The sequence below is a fragment of the Melopsittacus undulatus genome, chromosome 9 (genome assembly GCF_012275295.1).
Source record: "Melopsittacus undulatus isolate bMelUnd1 chromosome 9, bMelUnd1.mat.Z, whole genome shotgun sequence".
NCBI classification, from domain to species: domain Eukaryota; kingdom Metazoa; phylum Chordata; class Aves; order Psittaciformes; family Psittaculidae; genus Melopsittacus; species Melopsittacus undulatus.
In genome coordinates, this window is record NC_047535.1 from 12,429,687 (window position 1) to 12,448,020 (window position 18,334).

At 50.3% G+C, this 18,334-nt stretch overlaps 1 long non-coding RNA gene across 2 annotated transcripts in view; it reads left to right on the top strand.

Annotated features, from left to right (window-relative positions):
• Positions 1–7,161: 7,161 nt before the first annotated feature.
• Positions 7,162–18,334, top strand: part of LOC115947615 (uncharacterized) — a 42,745-nt gene continuing 31,572 nt past the window's right edge. For both annotated transcript variants that reach the window (XR_004081504.2, XR_004081505.2), the window contains exons 1-2: positions 7,162–7,256; positions 16,224–16,500. This is a non-coding gene — a long non-coding RNA (uncharacterized lncRNA). The remainder of the gene's footprint in view (positions 7,257–16,223; positions 16,501–18,334) is intronic.

Below are 18,334 nucleotides of genomic sequence, written 5' to 3' on the forward strand. Positions count from 1 at the left end.
TGTGATTCTATGGATAACAGCCGGTCTGTGCTTGGGAGGGGAGCCGTGAGCAGCCCTGGAAGAGACAGTTTTGAAGCCTGTCTGGATCAAAATGATTCAGGAGGTGGGTACACAGGTTATGGTCCTGCTGGGAGAGCTCTGTGAGAACAGTGTCACCATCACCTGCCTGAAGTTCATGCCATGATAGTGACAGTCCAGCAGCTGGGGTGACCACTGCTCTTTTAAACACCATGCAAGAGACAAAGTGAACACGAGGGAGTGCTTGGGACTGTCACAGGTAGGCATGGCACAGTGCTTGATGTCAGGATACATGTATACATTCAGTCGTAAGGTCAGCGCATGTGGATCTTACCCATGTCTCCTTTGGGCAACATGGACTTGTCCTATTCCTCAGCCTTGAGCACCTGAAGGGGAATTTGCTCACTGTTTGGTATCTGCATGACCCAAAGCTGATGCTCAGCAGCACACAGGAGGAACCTCGGCCTATCAGTCGGCTGTAGAGTGTGGAACATACTGTCAACCCTATTGCAACCCCATGTAAGCCAACTGCCTGTCACCACAGGGTTCACGCTCACCAACACCCAGCCTCCCACATAAAGGTTTTCACTGTGGTAGGGAAGGAAGGGATCTTCTCAAGCCTGGAGAAAATCCCTTTGGAGCAAAAGCAGCTGAATGCAGGTGATGTGCAAAATAGGCTGGTGTTGCAGGAGATAGCTTGGCTGTGGTGTGAGTGTAACGGGGCACATCTGGAAGAACATACAACATGGTTTGAGAGATGTGAGCTGGTTTATGCACCAGGGCAAGGCACAACTGGCCAGATGTTGTGAGTGCTTAATCTGGGGACAGGAGGGCTGGGACTTGGCACATTGCTGCTGCTTTGTGCTCATAGGGAGCTCTGGGCTTCTCAGTTCCTTCTGTGCCAAGTTATATGTTCCAGTCAACCAAAATGCCTTTTCCTTAACTAGTAATTTCCTTTGTGGACTTTATTGCTGCAGCCATAGTGTGGACATAGCCATATCCTGTGGGTGTAGCTGGGTCTGGCTCTGATGCTGGTGCCTTCTGCAGTCCCTTGCACTGAGGAAAGGCAGAAATGTTTCTACTTTTCCAGTGTTTTGATGGCAGTCAGGAGACCTTTGTGGCCTGGGAATGCTGTTCCCCAGGGAGGAAGGTTAACTGCTTCCACACATTGTCCTCCTGACAGCATGGAAGCCCTCAGCCAGGCCTGGCACCTCAGGCAGTGTTTGATATCCAGTCTCTTCTTCGAGTCTAATGAAGGGGCCAGAGCTCTTTCTGGATCTCTTGGGGGTCTGAATCAAGGGGACACCTCATTTTCACCCACTTGGAACGCAAAATATCAACTGTAGATGAGTTTTATTCATTCCATCTATGCACACATTGGTATTCATGAAGCTCCTTTGTTTACATCCTTGGCTCCCAGCACTAGGAGTACTAACTTGCCCTTTAAAATGGTACCAATCCCAAGGCAACCAAGCAGACTCCCTACAGAGACAAAACTTGTTGCCTCTTTGCCTGTGGCTCCTTCTTTTGCACTGATGGGTTGAAGGCACTGGCACAGGGTGCCCAGAGAAGCTGTGCCCCATCAATGGCAGTGTTCAAGGCCAGGTTGGACCAGGGCTTGGAGCAAGATGCTCTAGTGTAAGGGTCCCTGCCCGTGGCAGGGGTTGGAGCTGGATGAGCTTTAAGGTCCCCTCAGCCCAAACCAGCCTGGGATTCTGTGCCAAACTCAGTCTCCAGCAAAGCCTCTGAAAACAGAGCACACCTTTATGTGACATGCCCAGGGATTGATAGAGTGCAGTAGGTAGGCAAAGATTTATGCTTGCCAAAATGCCTCTGGCTCTGGCTGAAGCCGTGCAGAGATTACTGCTGCTTTGGGCGCTGCCAGGATGTACCTTGTGAAATGCCATCTCCGTGCGCTGGGCGATGCCCGGCTGCCCGGCAGGAGGCTGGGACTGGCGACACCCGAAACAGCCCGAAATCAGCGGGGTGCTGGGGCCGCACGTCCCCGGCGCCGGCAGCAGCACCGCGCGGTTCTGCAGGCGGTCGGAGTGCGGCTGCCCGCGGGAGAGGGCGCTGCGGGGCTGCGCTGCTGCGCGGCAGCTCCTGCCCGCTCCTGCCTGCGCCCTGTCAGTCCCTGCCTGCTCACAACTGATCTTGCCCGATTTTGCCCTGCTCCCTACTTGCAGCTGCCCTTCTCCTGCTTGCTCCCTGCCTGCAGCTGCCCTTCTCCGGCCTGTTCCCTGCCTACTGCTGCCTGCCCCTGCGCTTCTGCCTGTTCCCTGCCTACTCCTGCTTGCGCCTGCCCTTCTCCTGCCTGTTCCTGCCCTTCTTCTGTCTTCTCCCTACCTGCCTCTGCCTGCTACTGCCCTGCTCCCTGCCCGCTTCTGCCTAACTCTCTGCCTACTCCCTGCCTGCTCCCTTCCCACACCTGCCTGCTTCTGCCTGTACCTGCTCTGCATCTGCCTGCACCTGCCTGCCAAGCTGCAGACAATGCACTCCAGAGAAACCAATGCAGGCAGGAAATGGGCAGTGGGAGATCCACCCCCAAGCAGAGACATTTCATTCCTTTGGAGGGGGGAAAAAAAGCTGGAAACTTTACCCAAAACAACCTAAAGAGAAGAAGGAGCAGATCATTGCTACCCGCTTGTGAGAAACAAGGACCCTGTGATTACCAGACTATATTTAGTGTGGAAGTCTCCTTGCCTTGAAGGGTGTTTTTGGTTCAGCTGCTGCACACCAGAGAGGGTGAGGGGTTTTGTTCCCTCTTGTTCTGTTTTGATTGTGCTCCTAAAATCTCCAGTCCTGAGGTTGTCAGTAAGAATGGATGTCAGAAACTGTCCAAATCTACATCAGAAAAGGTGTGCCATGCCACAGGCAGTTGTTCTGTTCCCATTTCCATGGAAACATGCTAGCATGGACTTTAGTGTCAGGCAGAGCAGCTTGGCCCTCCTGCCTGGCAGGACTCTCTCCAGGAGGAGCTGCCGGCAACAGCACTCAGAAACATGGCTTGGTCTTGTCAGGCTTTTAAAGACCAGCTCACCTGGTCCTTCAGAATAACACCACTGATCTCTCACACCAGAAGCAACAGCTGGCACAAACATTTGACTCCCAACTTTCCCCTTCCCATCCTACCCTTCCACATCCCATTACCCATCCAGTCCTGCTGAGGACACAGTGTACACCCCAGGCTGGGATTTTTAATTTCCTGGGGGGTGGAAGGGATGGAGAGCAGATCTTAGGGCGGGTGACAGGCTTTTTTGTTCTGCGTCAGTCCTTTTATTAACCCCCTGCTAGATCATTCCCTCTCTCTGCTTTGCTGCCCCTGCTGCGTTAGTGATGAGAGTGTTTGCAACAGCAGGTCTGCCTTGGGAGATTATGGGGATCCTGTGGACAGGGAGCAGTGGGTTGGTCGGTACTTGCACACAGATTGCTAGCTGCAGCTTTGCCTCCATCTGCCCTCTCTGCTAGCCTGGATACCTTTCATTATCCCTGCAGTGACAGCGGTGGTGTGTCTGGTCCTCCTGCAGCCACCCTGTGTCTGTCTGGGGCTGGATCTGATGTCCCAGCCGTGTGTTGTGAGCAGATAGGAAGGAGGGTCAGGCAGGAGCATCACCCACTGTTCCTCGCTGTCCTCATCCCTTTTCTTTATCATACATCTTAGGCAAAACAAGTGTTTCCACTCAGTAATCTTGTCCCTTTCCCCTTCTGTAGTTAGGGCTGCAGCCCCATAAAACATTTGTCCTATCCTGAGGAATTTATGGGAGCCATCTAGGTCTTCCTGGGCTGTTGTTTCATTTTCCTTTTGAGTCACTCTGTTGGTGGTGGTTGATTATTCAACAGATTAATTTGGGATGCACACACAAGTTCTAATTAGGCGCAATTATTCACTTATTTCCTCCCTGCTTCCCTCCCACATTTGCTAGAAATGAAAAGCTATCTCCCTAATGCAATGTGCCCTGTGATAACTATCCCCCAGGCCAATCCTGAACCTCTCAATCCACCATCAAATCTATCAGCCACGATGGATTAAACCCAATCCCACTTTCAGGGCTTTGATTCCTATCACCCCAGAACAGCCTCCTTGGGTGTTATAATCCAGACATGGTTCTGATGCTGTCCTCAAGTGAAAGGGAGGGGCTGGCTGGTACATCAAACCCCAGCTTTATTAAAAAGCCAAGTGATGAAGGAATTCCTATTGTAAGTGATAAGCAAGTGGAACAAGTTCTCCACTAGAGCCTGGCTGCTTCACATGGGGAAAGAACGCTGCTGAAATCCAAGATGGGAGCAAGGGGTGTACTCTGTGTGAGGAAGGGAAGCAGAGTTAGGCTCAGCATGCTCATTTGGTTGTCTGTGCTGTATGGGGTGGTGGTGTTCTGTTCTTTTTTTTGGACAGTGGTTGCCATTTGGGAACTCAATACAGTTCTGAATAGTAATGCAGTATCCACAGGCTGTTCTGAGCTTCCTGCCCTTGGCCTGTGGTGAAGCATGCCAGAACTCTGAGATGCTGTAAGAAAGCTCTTAAAACCAATGAATTTGTTTTACTTGAGATTCTTCTGATGCTTTTGCTAACCCTGTATGCTGCACATGGAGTGGTAAAAGCATAGAGGGATGTTAGGCCAAGCTGTACATTGGCAAAGAAAGGATCCAGGATTCAGTGCAGACTGGATCCTGCTCTTTGCTGTCTTCCTCAAACAGGAAAGGAGGTGACGTCTGAAAAGGGTGATCTGAATTTGCTCCAGGTCTTTAAACCTGGACCCTTTCTGCTGATGCTGACCATAAGTCCCATCCAGCCTGCTCCCTCTCCTAGGACTTCTGCCTTCACATTCTTTTTAAACTCTGCTTCACAGTTAGGCTCTCTCTTTCCCTGATGCCTGTTCTTGCACCTTCACCCTCAAGACTTCAGAAGCCTCAGGTCCAGCATCTGGGAGTCTGAGGGCAGCTGCTGTTATCTGCAAAGGGCCGGCAGCTCAGCAAATCTTCAGGCAATAAGAGACAATGATTTCCAACTTCAAGCCACCTGGAATAAAGTGGAGCTGATGATGTTGCAGAGAGTCATGACCCCTGGACTGGGAACAGCAAATCTAAGTCTGCTTGAGCTCTCCAGCCATCCTCAGTGTCCAATTTCATCAGTGCAACTATCTGGGGGTTTCCAGGACATCTTCCAAGTGATAGATGTGGTTTGTGTTCTGCCCTTGTAGGACAAATGACTTCAGAGCAATAATCCAAGGGGAATAGGCAAGTTGTGTAGGTCAGCTCTGGGTTTGTGCTGTGTGTATTAGAGGAGAGGAGTGTTTGTACAGCCCAAGCAGGAGCTGGAGATGTTACACTTGGCCTTCCCAGCAAAACTTACACCTCAGCTATACGTGATGGAGGGAGGAAGCAGCAGGTACGTGAAACCTCCCACTCTGCCCACAACCATGTGTGGTGGAGGCTGGAGCCCAGAGCTGCAGGAACACTGCCCCAGGGAGCTGCAGAGCTGCCCACAGCCCGGCTTGGCAGGGCTCCTTGGATTTGAAAGTTCATTCCAGTTCAGTGAGGCAAGTGGTGCTTTATGCCTGCTGTCTGCACGGGGTTCTGGCATTCGAGCATGCCTGTTTGCATCCAGAAATGATGGAAGCTGAAGCATTGGCTAGGCAAATTCTGGAAGTTTGATAGGACATTCAGTTAGGGGAGGAAATGAGCCTGCCCCGCTGACAGAGCTCCCTGAGAGTTCCACAGTGCCTGTGCAGGGAGCAAAAACCAACATGTGGAACTCGCAAAATAAATAACTGGTTGGGGTTTTGCTGCCTGGCTGTTTGCGAAACCCCACTGTTGTCTTTCAGAATGATACCCAGGCTGTTACTTTTTCTGCACTGTAAGTTTCAGCTTGTAGATAGGAAAATCTCTGTGATCAGAATGATTTTTAGGTACAGGCAAGCCAAAAAATACCAATTTCTCAGCTACCCCCCTAGAAAATGGAGTGGTGGGTTTGTAATAGAGCAATAACACAGTGCCTTTGTGGGTGAAAACTGTTAGCCTTAGGCTCAGCGCAAGAGAGGAACAAAGGCTGCTCTGCTTTCAGCAGCCACTTGAGAAGTACAAACACCCCCCCTCCCGACACACACATACATGCTCATGGGGTGAAGGGCTCTGCTGTGAGCCCTTATTGCCTGTAGAAAAGGAACATTATACACACAGTGTAGCTGAGCAAATGGGGATGTGTGCCTTGAGTGCTGGTGACATCACTGCCAACCAGTCAGCGGGCTCCCTTTGTGTCTGCCTTTCTAATAACAGCCACTTCATCGGAGTCATTTGCAATAGGAATTTACTCACCTTCTAGGAATGCCAGCACCTGAGAGTGCACAGCCGGCAGGCGCTGCAGCCCCACACACTGGAGCTGTGCTCTGGGCCAGCGCACCTCCAGCTCTGGCTTCATAAGAGTTGTCTTCAATTGCAGATAATACAGATGATTGTTGGAGTTAATTAATTGCCCCATAGTTGAGCACCCCTAAAGGCGCTCAGTGCTGCAGGCACCCAGAGCCACAGCAATGGGCTCTGATGGCAAGTGTGGGCTCAACAAACGCGGTCAGAGGGTGATGGGTTCCCCTTGCTCTGCAGGGGTGTACATGGTGACTAGTAAGGATTGGGCCTTTTAGAATGTGAGGTTATCTGAATGAGGGGCAGGGAACCCAGCACTGCGGGCACAGAGGCACTGCAGTGGTGTGTTCCAAAGGTCTGAACACACACAGCAGTACATGGTGGATATGGCCTCTGGCAGTTGTCACTCAGGTTAGCTCAGAGCATCCTACTTTCCAGGCTGGGAGATCTCCAATCTCTACTACTGTAATACCAAACATGGCTTTGCACAGGAGAGGTGAGGGCTGCTTGTCCCCCATAGGACATAGGAGGGGCTTCACCATGCCATTATGTTGTGCAGGAGGCTCTTCCAAAGCCATCTTAGCCAGAGCTCTGCTGTATAACTGTTTGGGAAGAGCATCTAGGATGTATGCTTTGCAGGTGTAAATTCCCCTCATCAGGCTCTGCACAGACAATTCTGGATTTGGAAGCAGAGCACAGAGGTTCTGAACAGACCAAACCATGAAGGCAACCAAAATAAGAGGACACTTCCACCCTGAGTAATGTGCTTTGTTTTACAGTGAGAGGAAGCAGCAGAGCTGGGAACAGCACACAGATGTCCTGAGTCAACCCAAGGAACTCCAGACAAACACAGCAAGACAACCACCAGCACAGTGACACAGGTAATGGATATCTCCATTGAAAATGCAGCTAGTTGTTGTTAGGTGGCAGGGTGAAGGGGGTGTTCCCACATTGTGCGGGCAACAGCCCTCCTCTCTGGCACCAGAGGGTCTGCACAGCCTTTGGAGGTTCTGACATGAAAAAAACCAAGTCTTATGCAGGTAACTCAACTGGTGGAGTTAATTTGCTGTGTAAATCCTTCTGGAAGTGCATTTGAGCAGGCTTTCTTCAGCAGTTAGCCCTCACTCTGTATGCTGCATTGATCCTGGAGAGCAGCACAGCTCCACATGATGAATAACCTGCCTCGCTGCTGGTCCTTAGTGAAGCATTTCACCCGCAGTCCACACTGACTGCACCCATGGGATCTGTCATGGTTCAGCTTGGAGGAGCTGCTTGAGCAGGTATAACCTTGTTAGCTTCTTGGAAGGCTACAATGAACCAGAGCCTGTGCCTGCAGGGCAGTTGAAGTCGTGGGGAGCACAAGGAGCCACAAGAAGTGTAAATGAGGTTAGGGGGGAATATGTACTCCCCTGGGGTTCCCAACTGAATCTGCTCTCTATATCCTCTTCTTGGATATACTGCCCTCTGTATGACAAGCCTGGAGCACCCTAAATGTCTTCAGTGAGAGTGGGAGGCATATGACCCCTTTCTGAATCCAGATTTGCTATTCGAGCCCCTCACTGGGGTTGAGATGTTTCCTCAGATGTTTCCAGGACCATCTGTAGCATCCAGGAGATGCTGCCTGCAGCCCACCCATGGGTAGAGTGGGCTGGCAATGAAGTAGATCCCTGTGGATGGGCTGTGAGGGAACCTCACACCAGCACAGATCCATGCTGCAGCAAACGGTCATGTTGATCTGTGTGCCTACAAGGACTTCTGAACACTGGAGGTGCTCTTTCAGCTGCAAGGCAGGCCCTAGCCTGTACTCCCAGCTGTAAAGCAGCACTGGGGGCTTCAGGGAGTGTTTTACTGTTTGGATTTTGCACATTTACTTGGTTGGGTTGCAGGTATCCCATCTAAAACAGTGATCTGGGCTGGAGAAGCAAAGCAGAGTGCAATCAAAGGTGGCAGAACTCCAGAGCAAAAGAGTTTATAACGTATTTTCTGAGAATTGCTTGTCATACCTGGAGGGAAAATGGAAGGGTAATGTAAATGCTCACAGAGTCTGGGGTGATGGCTATTACTGTGCAGAGAAAGTAGTCTCAGAGTCTGGAGTCATCTGATGAAGTCTTGTAATGGAATTTTGGACAAAGCTGTGCATTGCAGACTCAATTCTCTTTGGAAATGAAGTTGTGTAAAACAGTGTCCAAATTGCTGGGGCAGGTGAGCAGGCAGTGTGAGAGACCAGACTGCCACATCCTGACTGTAACTGTTCATATCTTGCTTCCATCAGGGTTTGTGCACCTTAAACCTAAAAGTTGTTCGCCTTTGCTGTGCACACGCAGGCAGAATAACCTCTACACCTAAGGGTTGAGTGTCTCACCTGCTCTTCTGCATTGACTTGGCCAAGCATTTCCAGATTGTCAAGACACTGACTTATCATCAGCCTCAGATTAGGCAGCAGCGAAGTTGCTTAAACCTGGTTTAAGTGCAGAATAGGCCCTCTTAATACAGCCCTATTGTTCTTGCAGCTGAGTTCCACTGTCTGTTCCCAGCCCGCATTTCCCCTCTCTCTGCCCAGGGTTGCTGGACTGGGGAAAAGCCTCTCTGCCACTGGAAATGGATTCTTTTTTTTTCCCAGAATCTCTCTGTTGTTCTGAGCTCTTGGGGTGAGTGCCCAATGCTGCAAAACGCTCCTCTCCATCCCTCTGGAGACTCCATGAGTCCCTTCCTGACAAATGAGAGGCCATTGCCAGTGCCAAGTTAAGCTGGACATTCTCTGCATGGTGCCTTTTGCTTTCCAGCAGCGCCCACAGGTAAAGAGGTGATCTCAAAAGGCAGCTGCCTGGGTAATCCAGGGTCAGTTGTGACTTTCAGAACCCCACTGCACCTGCCCCTGAATATAACAGAGGGAGCTCTGCCTCTTCTAGTGCCTGGGTGGCAGTAGTTACACTGGGTGCGCTCCGTTTCCTGACACAACTCCCTGCCAGCCTCAGCTATGGGGCTGGTTTTTCCAGTGTAAGGCTACCAACAAGGTGCTTTACCCTCTTGGGTTTGCAGTGAGCTTGTAGCTGTCTCTGAAGGGGGGTGCTTCACTGCCCCTTCTTGAAATAGAGCTGCCAAAAGCTCAGGTGCAATACAGCCACCACTGAAAGGTTTCTCTTCTCTATCCTCCAGATGAAGTTTCTGCAGCTGCAGGAGCCAGTTGGCTCCAGGGAAACTGAGGCAGAAATTCACCTTTGGAGAACTGGAACCCAGCAGCTTCCCAAACTCTTTCCAGGTTCCTTATCAGTAGCTGGTATGACACACTTGCCCCCAAGGAACAGATCAGCTGGTGGAGGAATGTTTCTTCCCCTCTTCTCACAGAATAGGACAGAGTTGATGTAATCTAAGGCTGTGCCTGTCCTGCTTGACAGTCCTCAAGTAGTGCCTGCCGGCTACTTCACCTGCTCCATCCCTGGCCTCCTCTTTGCCTTCTCTGCACTCTCCGTCTGGGTGACCTGATTTACCAATGTTGCATCTATAATCCCCTCCCACTGCCTCACAGTAATCACTTTCCTCCTGGCCTGTCCTGCACTGCCCAGATTAATTTGCAGTCTGTCTTTCTGACAGCACTTCATGGACACCCACCTCCTGGCTTGAGCCCAACACAGTCAAAGTGGAATGTTAAATCTTCTTGTGCTTGCTCTTCCCTGCTTCTTTTATGTCTCTTTCTTACCATCTGCTCAACCCCTTGGTCCTCTGTAACTTGACCTCTCTCTTAATACCCATATCTGGGCCCTGCTGAAAACTATCCAGTTCTTCCCACAGGATATCTCTAAGATCCACCTCCTCCTCCCTGTCTAGCCAGCTGAAATCCCTTTGGGGTGCCCAGTTTTCCCTGGACAGTCAGATTTCCACCACACTTATCAGTTCTGTGCAGAGTTCCACACATCCTTATCACAAGGGTTTTCACTGGGAAGCTCTCACAGTGCAGTGCTGGACTCCTGTGGAGTGTGTCTCAGAGATCCTGTAATCCTTTCTCTCATGTGAGCTGTACAATGTGGGTACCCTTCTTCTTCTGGAGACAGCCTGTTCTTCTGCAGACAGCCTGTTCTGCCCTGCTCCATCTATCTCAGAAAGTTTTTCTACTACAGAGATGCTAAGTCATGCCTGTGTGCCAGCCATGCCAGTTCCTGCATATTTCTCCCAGGTTACTCCTCCCTCTGCAGCACAGAAGCAACCTGTAAACACTAACAAAGCATCTTCTCCTTCATCCAGACCCCCTCTATAAACTATGTTATCCAGCCTATGGCAGCAACTGCTCCCCAGCATCTGCCCTCATGCCTGTTAGTGTTCCTTCGTCTGCCTACGGTGCCTTTGTGGCCTCTAAGCATGTCCTTGGGATGCACATTCACTTCTGAGCGTGGGACTGTCCCTCTGCAGCATTCCTGCATCGTGCTCAGCAAGATGAGACCATTACCCAGCCCATAATGAGGGAGGAGAGTGTAATCATTTGGAAGCCTCAATTATGAAGTCTGATCATTTTGGTTTCTGGGAGCAGTGAACACAAGATTGGATTTTAGGGCTTGCAAATCTTCTGTGTAAGCTTCTGTTTCCCAGGCACATCACTGTTGTGTTGCCTCTGTCAAATGTAGCAGCTTTGGCTCTCCTCCCACAGATTATCCAGGCATGTAAATGACCTAAGACAGATACACTGTCATTTTCTCATGCTGTGATTTTACTTACACCCCCCTGTGGTACATGACAATAAAATTACCCCTCTTGTTCCTTTCCCACAGACAATCTTGCAGGCTTGTCAGTCAGCATCACGTGTGCAGTCCTCCATCAATTGCTCTGGGGACCTGGAGGGTGATTTGGGAAGGATCTGTTGTGCTGTAATTCACCTCTGTTTGCTGTTAGGAGAAGGATTCTGGTTTCCATGCTGTTCCCTTTTGTGCCTGTGTGGCTCTTTGATCACAATGTGACTCCTCAGGCCTGCAGAATTACAGCTCCCTTGTAAGGTTTGTCCATATTCCTGGTGACTTCTTGTTTCCTGACATGCTCCGGACTTTTTTTGCTCCTGACTTGTGATTAGTGGCTATTTCTGATGGGCTCTGTGATCCTGCTGGTGCTGCAGACTGCCTCTTTCTCACCTGGATTTAGGTGCTGTTTGGGTCTAAAATGCTCCTCACTGTTGCTGTTGCTGCCGTCTGACCTTCCACATTTTCACTTTAAGGAAGGTTTAAGTATTATACCCACTTCTCTCTCTCTTGTTTTTGTCCCTTCTGACCCTTTTGCACAACATACAACCAGACCTGCACCAGTAACTCAGGTGGAGAGCCTGCTACACTCACCAGCACTTGTTACCAAGGTTCCTGTCTTGAAAACACGAGCAGCAGAGCCCTGACATGCCAGCAAGGTCTGTATCAAATATAAACTTTATGCATTCTCATCTCCCTCCCCAAAAGACTTTATACATACATTGAAGTGTATACTCTAGAGGCTTAGTTTGAGCGAGGATCAGAATTGCTTCTAGGCAGGAAGCTTTTTAATCAAGCATTTCTCTTCTTCCTGCTTTTTATGCAGTGTGTGCTTCTGATACCACAGGACAAGGAGCAGGGTATCACAAGCCAATGGCCATATTGTTCTTTCCAGGGCAGACCCTAATGGTGAGACACCCCCTGCTCTTGAACAGCGCCAGTGGTGTGTGGAGCTGCTGTGGGAATCCTCATCCATGTGTTGTGCAAGTGATGGGGTGAGTGAGTGGCTGTGGACAGCACTTGCTGAGCATTTCAGTATGGTTTGCAGATATCTCAGTTCAGCCTTGGAGGAGTGGTTTTTGAAACAGATAAGCAATGAGGAAGGCAATGCAAGGGCAGTGATTCCCATCCTTGGGCAGTGGATGACTCCTGTAGAGACAGACGCTTTTCAGTGGATTTGCACCTGCTGTGCAGAGGCCAAGTCTACATCAGGGAACTTTTCAGAGGCCTGAAAGTTCTGAGCATCAAAGTCACCCTCTGGGGGGAGGGAGGGGAGAGCAGCAGAGGAAGGCTGAGGAAGACAGGTTGCCTTGTTCACAGAAGTTCGATGTACCCAGACCTGCAGAGGCTGGTGTTTTGTTATGGACAAAGAGCTCTGAAGCTCTTTCTCTCAGAACAAAGTTTTGCTTTACAGATACCACGTGACCATCACGTTCCCTACCAAGTTCCGAGCAGGCAGAACCACGGTGAGGGTTGGGGAATTGGGTCTAAAAGAAGTAACGGCTTGTAGATTAAAATGAGAAGATGATGCACTTCTCAAGAGTTGAGGGCTTAGAGGAGAAGGTGTCTGGCTGTGCAAGGAGCTTCCTGAGCAGAGAACACAGCTCTCTCCTTGCACTGCCTGCCCCAGAGAAGTTCAGGTTTATTTTCCCACTTGGGTGTCCAGAGTCAGTGTGAATGCTGGAGCTTGGTGTTCTGCTTCTCTCCTGCATCTCCTGCTGTCTGGCAAAGACAGGGGGAGTACACCAAGTTTGCTCTGAGAGCTGTTGCTAAATCACATTGCTGTTAGCATCTCTTGGACTGGAAACCCCAGCCAGTTGTGTTCGTGTATAAGAGGAGCAATTATCTGTGCTTCAGCTTTGGAACCGGAGCATCCAGCTGAGGTCTTTGTTCAGAGGAAACTCATAGACCTTTGCACGGAGCTGCTGAACTCTCTTCATCCATCCCAGGTCTGGCAGGTGGATCAAAGCCTGCTCTGCCAGCAGATGCTCTAGGGGCTGGAGCAGCTCTGCTCTGGAGCCAGACTGAGAGAGCTGGGCTGGGGCAGCCTGGACAAGAGAAGGCTCCTGAAGGGGAGACCTGAGAGCAGCTCCAGTGCCTAAAGGGGCTGCAGGAAACCTGGAGAGGGACTTGGGACAAGGGCCTGGAGGGACAGGCCAAGGGGGATGGCTTTAACCTGCCAGAACAGGGGAGACTGAGATGAGCTCTTAGGCAGAAGCTCTTCTTTCCTGTGAGGGTGCTGAGGCACTGGCACAGGGTGCCCAGAGAAGCTGTGGCTGCCCCATCCCTGGCAGTGTTCAAGGCCAGGTTGGACACAGGGGCTTGGAGCAAGCTGCTCCAGTGGAAGGTATCCCTGCCCATGGCTGGGGTTGGAAGGTCCCTTCCACCCAAACCTGTCTGTTGTTCTGATCTCCCCTGCGTGTTGAAGAAGTGAAACACAAGTTCATCTTGCTTTTTTCCTGGGTGTTCTGTCCCCATGTTCATGAAGGAAATAACTTCCATTTTTCTGTAATATTTTTCATATTTCTTAGGGTCAGTAGTGACCTCCTGCTTTGGGAAATGCAGTGACCAGCTGTGAGGAGGGACCTTGGCTTCACCTTCTGCCTTCCAGGCTCTCATTACTGGCACGTGCAGCAGCACTGGTGCTGCCTGGGGGTTAGCAAGGGAAAGTTTTCCTGTGTGCTTCTACTCCTGCCTGAACTGTGGGCAAACAGGGTTCACAAATCCCTATTTGCACAATCAGAAAATGTCATTAGTCTGTTCAGTTCTAATCCCAAACTTAAAAATTAATTGAGGCAGGTATTAAATGAAGCAGGTTTTCCTTGAGTAAATATTGCCCATTTTGGAGCCTAATCTATTTACTTCATAATCTGCAGCAATTTTAGTAATTTTTTTTATTGTTTGGGGAATAAAAAAGAAAAAGAAGTGTGTTCCATTAGGAGCTGTCAGTGGCTTAAGAGGATTTTACTCCCATTTTATGGTTTGGTTGAAAGAGAATTTATTCTTGCAATAGGTTTAATGATTCCCAGCTAACAGGGACTTCCCAGCTGCACTTGGAGTGTAATAAAACCCCTTTGGCTTTTGTTAGACTTGCACAATCTCACTGCCAATAATGATTAATCTTTTCCCCTAAGATCCCCTTATTACTTGGGTTTTACTTGGGAGTTGCTGTTCCCTCTGGACCTTGGTGAGGGTTTTGTCCCAGAGCAGCTCTGGTGCAGTGCAGGTCACCTGCCATGCCTCCCTTTGTAGTCTGGTTTTGGCCCTTAATTACTGCTCTGTGGTGCTCTGCTTCCCAAGCTCCTCTGCACAGGAATGCTGTTTGGGGATGACGAGGAAGGAATTGCAAGAGGAATTCCTGAACATGGCCATGCGTGTAAGGGAGGATTGTCTGGACAGACTACTTGGTGAGGAGGTGCTGGGGTGAGAGCAGGCTCCTGCTCCTCTCTGACCATAGGCAAGCCAGGGAGGGCACTACAGAAGGACAAACAGAGGCAGTGATCGATGCCACTGCCACCTCTCAGCTATGCAGGGCAGCTCTCAGCAAGACAGACTATATCCCAGCCATCCCAATACAGAATCTCCTGTTTGCCTTGGCAGGGCATTTCTGGGTCAGTCTCCTCTTGATCAACAGGGAGGGATGGGGATGCCCCTCAGAGGTGCAGGAGGAGGCTGCAGGTACAGGCCTGGTCTGGGTAGATGTCTGTAAAAGCGATACAGGGGATGGTTTTGGTGAATTGCCAAACATATGGGACTGGAGCTTCATGCTGAGAAAATGTGTGGTTTAATTCATGGCCATCTTGGCAGTGTTTTAATGGTTCATAGTAATAAAATTCCTGAGAACAGGAAGGGAATTGATGCTCAACAGACCTGAGAGACCTTTGGCATTAACAGGATACACGTGCTTTCTGATCAGCTTGTCGCATCAGGCATAAAAGTTTGTGATAGATGAATTTGCTGTACTGTCTCTCCACCTTTGCCTGTGGGATCTTTTGGGCAAGTTGATCCCACCAGGGTTGCTTCATATGCCTGTGCTCTGGGATGCAGCTGATCCTAGAGAAGTGATCCACAGTACCAACAGTTACAATACAAGTGGAAAATGCATAAGACTTTTGGGCTAGCAACTGGAGTTCTTGTTCAAAGCCTTTGCAAACCAATGTGGGTGGTCAGGGCTGTTGTTTCACACCCATCAGAGAATCCTGAAGAAAAGACTCCTTTTGGACAGTGGTCCTCAGCAGTAATAGCTGCAGAACTGGTGCTAACAGCGCCTCACCCTGAGTATGAGCAAAGAGAAGCCATGTTCAGCACCCTTTCAGAAACCAAGGTTGTGTTGGGCTGCTCCAAGCAGGATTTATAATCAGCCTTAATGTAACAAGCCCATATGGGTACAAGGGGGGAGCATGAATGCTTTTTGGAAAAGAGAACTGCTTCACTTTGCCATTTTTGAAGGCTTATCATAGAATCAGAGCCTCAACATTCACAAGCAGAAGCTCCAGTGGCTTTGCTGCCCACCTTGCAGTGACATGATGGGTGTGGAGGTGAGGTGGCACTGCTGGGAGAGGCACCCTGTCACTCACTGCTGCCCAATGGGGCACCAGAAGGAAGCTGAAGGATGCTAGCACCTATTTCATACTGTCCCTAACCACCTCCACAGGGCGATTCTCAAGGTTTTGGGATTGCTGGGGTATCCGTATGGCTCTGAAAGGACTTGAATCAGAAGGTGCTTTATCACTGTTACTGAGCTGTGTGGGCTCAAGCAAGTGTATTTGCAAACTTCTGGTCAAATTGAGCAAGCTGTCTCAGGCAGGGCAAACCACTCAGAACTCGTGTGGGATCAGAGCTTCAGTCATTTCTGACTGCTTTAAATCCAACATTGCTTAAGTTTTCATTTGGAAGAGCCATCTCACTCAGAAGTTCAGCTGGATGACTGCTTTGAACTGCACAAAAGCTTCTGAATCCAAACCCAAGCACATTTGCTTTTTGGGTGTGTGGTTGGCTCTGAAAAACATCTTTGTATTTGGTTTTGTTTTTTTTTTTTTCTTCAGCAAGGAACCTAACAACCCAGTGTTAGCTGGGAATGGTTGGTTGGTTTGTTGATTGGTTTATTCCCCCCATTTTATCTTTCAGTCCAGTCTGTGAGAGGTCCTGCAGATGCCTCTGACATTCCTGCTGGCCGAGATGGGCAGCTCTGCTGGGAGACCCCTCCCTCCTATTGCTGGTCAGGACAGGGACATAATTGAAGGCCCTAGAAGACTGACTGAGTGGAGAGCAAAGGCAGGACTGACTGACAGGACTTCTCCTGGTGATGCAATTGAGGGTGAATGTGGATGAACATGACATACCCCTTGCAGATGGAGTGAATGTGTTCTCCTTGCTTCTCTGCCTGCCCTTCAATACCAAATGGGTGAGTTTGCTCACTTGCTTTTTTATGTTTTTGTCATTGTACCTGTGTTCCTTTACAACTACTGGGTCAGCATTGCTGTCTCATGTGTAGAGAGCATGTTTTCACTGTCCCTGCTGTTCCAGCTGGCTGCCCATCCCCAGTGCCCCTCTCTGACACTGTTTCTGGGCTCAGAGCACTTATCACCTTCCTTGAGCAAAGGCTGCATTTTCTCACCTCCTGCTCAGCCATTCAAGTAACATAAGGAACCCTTTCTACTGTGAGCAGGGCTGAGGGAGGTTGATAAAGGCTCTGCTTTCCTTTTAACCCTTCTATTTCTCCCACCGAAGCCGCCAGCCTGGCTCACTGCATCAGCACCCCAGGGCTGTCCTGGAGCCAGGGGGAGGTTCAGTTGAGCTCACTGGGCTGCCCTGACACACTGGGTATGCACAGGCACTTCAAAGAGGCTTCCATGGACAGGAAGCAGGGCAGATTAGAGGTACACTGAGGCTTTTATTTTATGCCAGGACTTCAGAATGTTCTTGCTGGTATTTCTGAGGCCCCGTTTTTAACCACTCTTGAATACATGTATCTAATATAGCAGGAGGCCGGCCTCCGTAAGCCACACAGCACTTCTTCATGGGCTGAGAGTCACAAGACACTTCATATGCATTGCAGAGCCCATGGGAGATTCAGGGCTGGCTCCTTCAGGTCTGCTTCCTTGGGCAGCAGGAGCCAGCTCACCCAGAAGCCTCACCACCCTTCTGGAGCCTGAGGTTGGCCTCCCTGTGCAGCTGACCTGGCTATACTGCTTTGCCCCCCTGGGACATGCTGCCTCCCTCGGGGTGTGCTCAGGGAGGCAGTGTGAGGTGGCCAAAGGTCCTGGCAGGCTGTGGCAGGCCCTGGTGCTGGGGTTTTGCTGCCTCCTCTTTTCTCTCCTGTGTGTGCACCCTTTGCAGACACGCATCAGCTCCACTCCCACAGGAGCACTGAGAGGAACATGCTCCAGCTGCTATTCCTCCATGGTTTCTCCCTAGCAATGTAAACTGTTTACAGGGGCTTTGTAAACAGCAGATTTGTTTAGGACATTGTCTGCATTCCCGTCCTGGCCTTCCCTTATCCAGCAGCACAGGGGGAACACTGACCTGCCAGCTGTGGGTCTGCGACTTCATTGTCAGAGGGGGACAACTGGGAGGATGGAGCTGTGCACACTCCTTCCTGCATTCCCTGTGAGCATGGGGGTTTAGGGGATCACCCCGGGGTCACACATGCACTGTGGCTGCGTGGCAATGCTGTTGTATCCAGCAGCAAGGAAAGGCATGGGATGGAGCTGCAGGATGTGCATGCAAGCAGGAAGCTTGCTGAGCCAGTTTCCAGGGCACTGGGAGGTACATGAGAAGCCTTCAAAGACAGGAGCTTCATGTCAGAAGGTGCTGCCTCGTTGAAAGATCTCTGAGCATGGTCACTGGCTCCCTCGGGAAGCTGAATCTCCAGGAAGGGGAAGGAGGCTGTTAAATCAACTTGGCCTCATCCCATGGCAGTAACATCTGTAGATGTCTGCTCTCCCTTCAGAGCTCGCACGCAGGGGTTGAGCCCGTTTATCAGGAGGAGGTTGGCTTCCCTCCAGCACCCTTTGACCTTTGCAAAGGGAGAGGGTGATTTCTACCTGAGATTCTGCATCTGCCACAGCAGCTTTGTCCAACCTGAGCTGGCCTTAACTCCCAGATAACCTTTAAACCACAGAGGCACACTCTGAAGCCATGCACAGTTGCAGGTATGGATGAGGGGAGCTTGAAATAGAGGTTGATGTGCCAAAAAAGAGGGCCTGGGGTGAGGGGAGCAGAAACAGGGATGTTTG